The 7,920-nt window shown below is 43.5% G+C and overlaps 2 protein-coding genes across 3 annotated transcripts in view; one reads left to right on the top strand and one right to left on the bottom strand.

The window, feature by feature from the left end:
- ZSCAN31 (zinc finger and SCAN domain containing 31) overlaps window positions 1–7,920 on the bottom strand; it is a 284,613-nt gene that overhangs the window by 40,186 nt on the left and 236,507 nt on the right. The window lies entirely within an intron of this gene.
- Window positions 6,677–7,920, top strand: part of LOC102990516 (zinc finger and SCAN domain-containing protein 16-like) — a 9,491-nt gene continuing 8,247 nt past the window's right edge. The window contains exon 1 of one of the 2 annotated variants that reach the window (XM_007105839.4): window positions 6,677–6,748. The gene's annotated coding sequence lies outside the window, so the exon portion shown is untranslated. The other variant, XM_055079588.1, reaches the window with a different exon arrangement.

Genomic DNA, 7,920 nt, shown 5'->3' with positions numbered 1-7,920 from the left:
GTGCCCCGCAATGGGAGAGGCCACAGCAGAGGGAGGCCCGCGTACCACAAAAAAAAAAAAAAGAAAAAAAAGAAAAAAAAAAAGAAAATAGAAAAAGAGGACACTCTTGGGAAATAACCATGATTACAGTGTGGGGGGGGAAAGATTCAGGTAAAGAGACTGATCATCAACTCTAGTTAATGATTCTCCACAAGAGGAGGTAGGCTAAGCCCAGGAGTGGAATAGCTTGAGCAAGGTACTGCAGAACAGTTCTTTTGGAAGATTCCTTTAAAGAATGAAGACACAGCACAACTAAATTAGACAGTCATGTCAAACAAGAGGACATATGCAGTGGTGGCATTCCAATATGTAACCCAAAATCTGTGTTCAGAGGTCATGCCAGGAAGTGAACAACCAGAAGAGCATTTAAAGCAAGAGGCCATAATCCAGAGATTCAAATAAGACAGGAGGGGAATAGAAGCAAATTAGGCAAGAGCTAGGGTTAGAGGTAAGGAAAGGTGTTCAAATTGAACTAAACCTTAGAATTTGGAGGAGATACACAGTAGTATAACTGGGATTTTACTGCCACGTACGCTGTGGGGTTTTTGGCACCTTCCTGGGGTAGGTGGATAGAGCGTGTAGTTCTGGGGAGCTCTCTTGACAGAAATAGGGTTCTCTGGCTACTGACAATTGTGGAAGAGAGCTGAAGGAATTAGTTCTAAAAATATAGGTCCTGAAACTATTTCATTGCTGCTGGCTGCTATTCTCTCCAAAAAAGACCTAGAGGAGAGTGTAGAAAGTGTAGGTATCTGAGAGAAAAGTGGAGAGGAATCTGCAACAAGTTGGAACTCTACCAATGATTTCAGGATATAAAGGTGAATCCTCCCCTACTTGTTTTACCTTTTAGATGAGGCACATTTGAACTAATATGAGAAATAAAAACATATTTAAGGCCTAAATATTCTATAGTATATAATGCTTGTATATGAAAACTTTGGCTAGAAACAGAACTTCCATATGAGAAGTATAATCTAATGAACAAAATTTTCCACTAAGAGGCTTTATAAAAAAAAGTCTTAGCATTTATTTTTCAATGACCTTGAACTAGAAATGTCCTGATAGGATCTAAATAACCCAATATTTGTTTTAAGGTAATGTTGAACCCATAGTTTCTTTTTACGGGCACTTTGCTGATAAGACCTGTCTCATGATTGTACAAGTGCTGTTATTTTTACCATTTTATTTTATTTTATTTCCCATTTTATAGTTGAGAAAACTGAGCTGTAAAGTATCTGGCACAAGAACACATAGTAAATGGTGGAAGCGGGATATAAACACACATACTATTCCAGTGCCCTAGTTCTTAACCTTAACCTTGACTATGTCACGGACAGTATGACAACGGGATATAAAATTAGAAAAGACAGTACTGGGGAATTCCCTGGAGGCCCAGTGGTTAGGACTTGGCACTTTCACTGCCGGGGGGCCGGGATTCAATCCCTGGTCCCGGAACCAAGATCCTGCAAGGCGCTCGGCACAGCAACACAATTTTAAAGTTAGGGGGAAGGGGTTTGTATTATCACCCTTTTAGAACACTAATTGACCATACGTTTCAAAATCAAGGCGGCAGCAGGGACCTGGTAGGCTAGGCAGCGACTTTGCCCTGGAGGCCTGGAGAGACTACCATGAAGACTACCACCCACCTGGTTAGCGGGCATTTGGGCTTGTGTGGCCCGGGGGCTGTTGCCCAGGGTTTAACTTCCCTCAGGGCTGCTGTTGAGGTTCAGGAACAGGATTCCAGAAGTGAAGGCGGCAGCTACAGGAAGGGGCTGCAACTTCAGATTGCCCCCCCTCACACCACACCACACACGTGCACACTCACACACCTGTCTGTTTACGTTGCTAGTGAACGTCTGCACACCATTTGATCATTTACTGATCATGATCAGACGTCTTATCTGTAGATTTATTTGTAGTGGAAAACACCAGCATGCTTGATTTGGTATTTTTTATTTCATCCCTTTGTGGTCAAGCTTCACATTGTTTCCAAATTATAAATTGTATTGTTTGTCTTGCCAAGTTTGTGCTTTCTGTCACATGTGACAAAATTCACCAGAATTGTCAGTTTTCCTTTTGAATTAACATTTTAGTGGTTCATTCAATGAGTTTCAAGATGACTAGTCTTCTTTAACCTCAGTTAAAGATTTCAGTAACCTTTGGCATTTCTCTACGTTAGTAATGATATATTTTGCCTTAGGAATGACCCCAGCAAATCAGCCCCAAGGACAATCCCCTTGAAGCAGAGACTGCCATATACCCCCAACCCTTGGAGTAAGAGTTTACTCAAACTGTCATAGGCCATATTGGCTGCAGCCTTGGCTATTAAATATCAAAGGGAACAGAATAGTCTCCTGACAGTAAAAGAGGAGGACAACACTACTGTGGGAGCAAGGTTGCAAAGCTTCAGTCTCTACTCACCCTGACTAGATATATTAGTCTCCGTGTTTCTACTTCCTCTTGAGGATGGAATAAGACTGTGCACATTCTTTGTCTATTGTATGCCCTGAGAACTGTTCCCTAAGATGTCTTTCTAAGGTATTAACTCTGGTTCATTCATTGAGTCTTTCACACCCCAACCATATCTTGTTTCCAGGCTGTAGCCAGTGCCTATGGAATGGGAGTGCATTCCGAATTTCCTCATCAAGCGACACAGGAGCCACCAACTATTCCTTTCCAGACTATGAAAAAGACAGCTTAAATGGGAATATCCAGAATTCCAGGCCATTCATGAACAAGGTGAACATCAGAATCCATCTTGAGAAGAAGGGAGTGGTTGAAAGCTCTGACAGTTATCCAGGTTGAACAGCATCAGGAACACTTTAGACACAAGAAACCACCACGCTGAATCAGACTGAATATCCATCCTCTCAAGTATTGCATTCCAGGTTGGGTTGCATCAACAGAGGACATGATGCAGAATAACACAGTGCTGTCCTCCCTGTTATCAGCATCAGCAGGAAGCTATGCACCAGCTTTCATAACTTCATTTAAAAACCTATTCCTGACTGATCTCATAAAATAAAAATTATCTTTATTTAAACCTATTTGTATTTTCATCATGTGTAATTTCATAGTCTAACCTCTACTGTACATTTAGTGCTTGCTCTGTAAAGTAAACTTACTCTTTTGTCTTAAAATTACCTTTTATGACTCCCCTGGATCACCTAAAGCCTCTTTGTACCCTCTTTCCTATTCCCTTATAATAGAAGCCATATCATCTACCTGATCTTTCAGACTCACTTAAGCCTTGTTTGTTTGGGTTTTTTCCTTTAGTCCCTGTAGTCTTAAAGGGTCAGAAATGATTCTAAAATATCTCCTAGATCTGTCCTCTTCAGTATTACCTCCTCAACTGAAGAAGGGCCCTTCTTCAATTTACCACTTACCTGGAAGTCCTGCCATTTACAACAATACGGATGGACCTTGAGGGCATTATGCTAAGCGAGGTATATCAGACAGAGAAAGAAAAACACTGTATGATATCATTTATAATTGGAATCTAAAAAATTGAACTCATAGAAACAGAGTAGAATGGTTGTTACCAGGGGCTGCAGGTGGGGGAACTGGGGAGATGTTTTTCAGAGGGTACAAACTTGTAGTTAGAAGGTGAATAAGTTCTAGGGATCTAATGTACAGCATTGTGATTATAGTTAGCAATACTGTATTATATACCTGAAAGTTGCTAAGAGGCTAGATCTTAAATGTGCTCATCACAAAAAAAGATGAGATAATTATGTGAAGTGATGGAGGTATTAGCTAACACTAAGGTAGTAATCACATTGCAATATATGTGTATCAAATCCAAATGTATACCTTAAACTCACACAATGTTGTCAATTATATCTGAATTTTTTAAAAAGACAAACACAAAAGTATTTTTTAAATGTCAGTATCTTGAAATGGATTCACTCTGACATGAAACATGTTTTCCCAAATCCCACTATTCATATGTCATGATTATTAGCTTTTAGATTATTAATAAATAAATGAAATTTTATTTTATTTATTTATTTTTTGGCTGCACCATGCAGCTTGTGGGATCTTAGTTCCCCTACCAGGGATCAAACGCAGGCCCACTGCAGTGAAAGCGCTGAGTCCTAACCACTGGACTGCCAGGGAATTCCCATAAATGGAATTTTAAATTCATGCTATACCAAAAAACTGGATTTAAAAATGACTCTTCCTTTATTCTTTTCATTTTAAACCAAAATTTCTCAGTCTCAAACGTAACTTCTTCTTATAGACACAAGTTTTGTTTCCTGAAATTTAAAAAAAAGTCTTAAAATATTAGAGCCCATCTTTCCCATCTGAAGGCACTGCTCTTCCATATTTTTTAAAGAACGAATATTTGGTTGGAAAGACAGCAACGTTTATGTCTTCTGAATGTGAAATTTTTATAAAGGCATAATAAATACTCTGCAATAGATACCTTAGGAAAAAATTTTGGTTTATTTTCTGGAAACACAATCGTAACCTGTTTCCTAAGTGATATTTGTAAGGTTTTTTATTTTTTAAATATTTATTTATTTATTTGGATGTGCCGGGTCTTAGTTGCGGCCCACAGGATCTTCGTTGTCACATGCGGAATCTTTAGTTGTGGCATGTGGGATCTGGTTCCCTGACCAGGTATGGAACCCGGGCCCCCTGAACTGGGAGCACAGAGTCTTAACTACTGGACCACCAGGGAGGTCCCTGTAAGGTTTTAATATGTATTTTATTTTTGTTTATTTCTTTATTTAATATGTCATACTTTTTCTGTTTGTCCATTTTGCTTTGGCAGAGCCAATACTCACCTGTACTACAACATTCTTAGACCAGCACAGGAATGCATGTATTCAAGATGCCTTCCACATGATACCTTCTTTTATCCCCATAATATCCTTACTCACCACAATTACAAGGTTTTTTTCTCCAGTATGGTTTCTCCTGTGCTTGATAAGATTTGAATTCCAGCTGAAACTTTTCCCACATTTATCACCTGTTTGTTTGAAGGCTTCTCCACAGTTGCCTCCCTTGTAAGGTTCCCCACTGAGTCTGCGAGATGTGTAGTGCTAGCTTCAAATATGTGTGACTTATGCAGTCACACAGTGCCTTAGCACTCAGAAGTGTCCTGCTTTCAGAAGGTCAAGAGCTTGGTTTAATGCCCTGTTGTCAGTCTTGAAATTCTTAACTATCGTTCAAACTGTGTTTTGTAAGTGAAGTAAAATAGGACAATAGAGCATGTGCCTGAGCAGAGGATATGCCTCCATTCACGTGTAGCATTTGTAATCCCTCATGAGCACAAAATTCCAGTGGACCCACAATTCATGAAGAGTTCAGCAAGATGCAAAGTGATTATGAAGGGGAGCAGAATAGGCTACCCAAAAATGTGCCACTTTGGAATGTGGATTATTTTGAGTTGAAAACTATCAAGACCCAGCGACTCAGGAAAACTTTTACCTCTCCCTTAACTACCTGAAATAATTTAGACTGGGGGCCTGTGCTGGAAAACGAGCTATTAACAGAGATAACTTTTTTCATCTAAAAGACCTATCTGTATGGCAGGGCAAACATCTAATTACCAAACATCTGCTCTTCTTATCATCCTGTTAATTACCCTCCTCCCCTTTGAAGCACCAGACCCCTATCCCATTCACTAGTTCAGGATGGCATGTAAGCCTCTCTTATCTTCAAGGCTCCAAGACATAAAAAATTAAATTTGTTTTTCTTCTGATAATCTGTTTTATGTCAATTTAATTATAAGACCAACCAAAGAACCTAGAAAGGTAGAAGGAAAATTTTTCTTCCCCAACACCTGCTTCCCACTCCACTTACCAACTTAAAAAGCCTACAGAGTAGAAGTGTTCTTTACAAGCTACAGACCATCAGTTGTTAAATTTTTCCAGAAGACTCTATTCTCTACCTGGGGGTCTAATTTTCCTAAAGAAAACTTTTATGGTGTCCGAGCCCTGCCGCAGTCTCATTTTTTAATGTCAATACACACGATAAACCTGGAAATTGTCATTTAAACTTGAGCAGTGGTGGCCTCTCTCACTGTGGCCACGATGTAGGGATCCCTGGACAGGTCTTGGTCACACATGCGTGGGGTGCATCCTGTCCCTGGGCTGTGCAAACTTGGGCAGGTCACTTAAGCTTTTTGCGTGTTTCCGGGTAGTAAGTAGAACACACAGCACCGCACCCATCATAGCGTGCCTTAAGCCTCCTCCTTTCCCTTCCTCTCCTTGTGGGTCATTTATGATCCAGACGGAGCGACAGTACTGATGGGAACACTGCGGACACATTCTGGTTGCGCGATGTGCCTGCCTGGTAAATACATTCAGGTTGACGGAGGTCGGGACGGAGTGGGGGATGCTGTCCAGGGAGGCAGGTTGGCAGGGAGGGGAAGAGGACTCGGGGTCGGTGAACTGGAATTAGAGAAGTTATGCTCGGAGGGGAAGCGCGCCTAGGAAGGTCCCCGCCCGCTGCCCCGCGCGGGGGAGGGCGGAGGGACTCAACGACGCGGAGCTGGCGCTCGGACCCTCTTTTTAAGATGAGGCGAGTTACAAATCAAAACCCCATAGGCCTAGGCGTCCTGATGTGCAGACCTCGCTGCAGGCACTGGGCGCTCGGCCAAGCCAAACTGTCCGAAGCCGCCGGAAGCGCAGGCGCAGGGCTGGGCCGGGTTCGCGGACGCACTTCCGCCGCCGGCAGGTCTGGGGCTCCGAGGAGCTGGGTAGGTTCGGGGGGCCGCCTTTCCCGGGCGCTGGTAAGACGGGCGGGAAGACGGCCCCGCGTCGGGGCCCGGGACCCCCAGATCGGCTGGGCGCGGGTGGGAGGAGCCACCTCCTTGGTCAGTCGGTGCTGGAAGTGCCCGCGGAAACCCCGCAGCAGCCGGCCCAGCTGGCGGCCGGCGCCCCAGAACGTTTCTAAGACTCGCACTCCTGGGTTACTGGTGCTAACACGAGTAGTTCTATTCTGACCACCCGTTTGTCCAACGTTGCCGCCTACTCCCGGAAGCCTTTTGTGGTCTGCCAGGTCCTTGTGGCTTGAAGGACACAGACAGCCGACACCTCCTGAGCCTTGGGCTCGTGGTTGGTCACAATGATGTGCCAGTGCGGTAAATGAGAACGGGGTTTGTAGTCTAGCCGGTTAACTCACTATATTGTCTTACTCTTTCGAAGATCCAAACCAGTGGAAGACATGTATAAGCGGCTCCATGTCCTTTATCTTGAATGATTCCTAAAACAGTCTTTCTCCAAGCCCAGTCTAGAATCCCCTAAATTAACCTTTAGGGCCGGGAAGGTGAAGGTGTTTTGGAAAGTTGCCCATTGAGTAACAGATGCTAGGCGCAGAGAAGACACTAGAGGGCCTCCTAGCATCGTCCTATATTCTGTGCCCGGAAACCTAGAAGTGTACCTGAGCTCGAGGCGTGATCCCTGGAGCCAGCACCTGGATGACCAATTCACAGTGGTAACTGCATCCCTCTAACTGAAGTCTTACTAAGTGCCAGGCACTGAATTTAATTGATTCTCAAAATAACCCTATGTAATAAGGTCTGCCGTTTAGTTAATCGCACTGTAACATTATTTTCCTGGTTTTGTAATTGTGCTGTGGTTATGTAAGATGTTAACATTAGGGGAAGCTGCGTGAAGGTTATAGGGATTGTTCTGTACCTTTTTTCTGGCAATTTTCTGTAAGTTTAAAATTATTTCAAAATAAAACGTTTTAAAACCTCTACAGGGCTTCCCTGGTGGCGCAGTGGTTGCGCGTCCGCCTGCCGATGCAGGGAAACCGGGTTCGGGCCCCGGTATGGGAGGATCCCACATGCCGCGGAGCGGCTGGGCCCGTGAGCCATGGCCGCTGAGCCTGCGCGTCCGGAGCCTGTGCTCCGCAACGGGAGAGGCC

This window comes from Physeter macrocephalus, chromosome 18 (assembly GCF_002837175.3).
Source record: "Physeter macrocephalus isolate SW-GA chromosome 18, ASM283717v5, whole genome shotgun sequence".
NCBI lineage: Eukaryota > Metazoa > Chordata > Mammalia > Artiodactyla > Physeteridae > Physeter > Physeter macrocephalus.
Note: the sequence above shows the minus strand (reverse complement) of the source record. Positions and strands in the feature narration are given on the sequence as shown.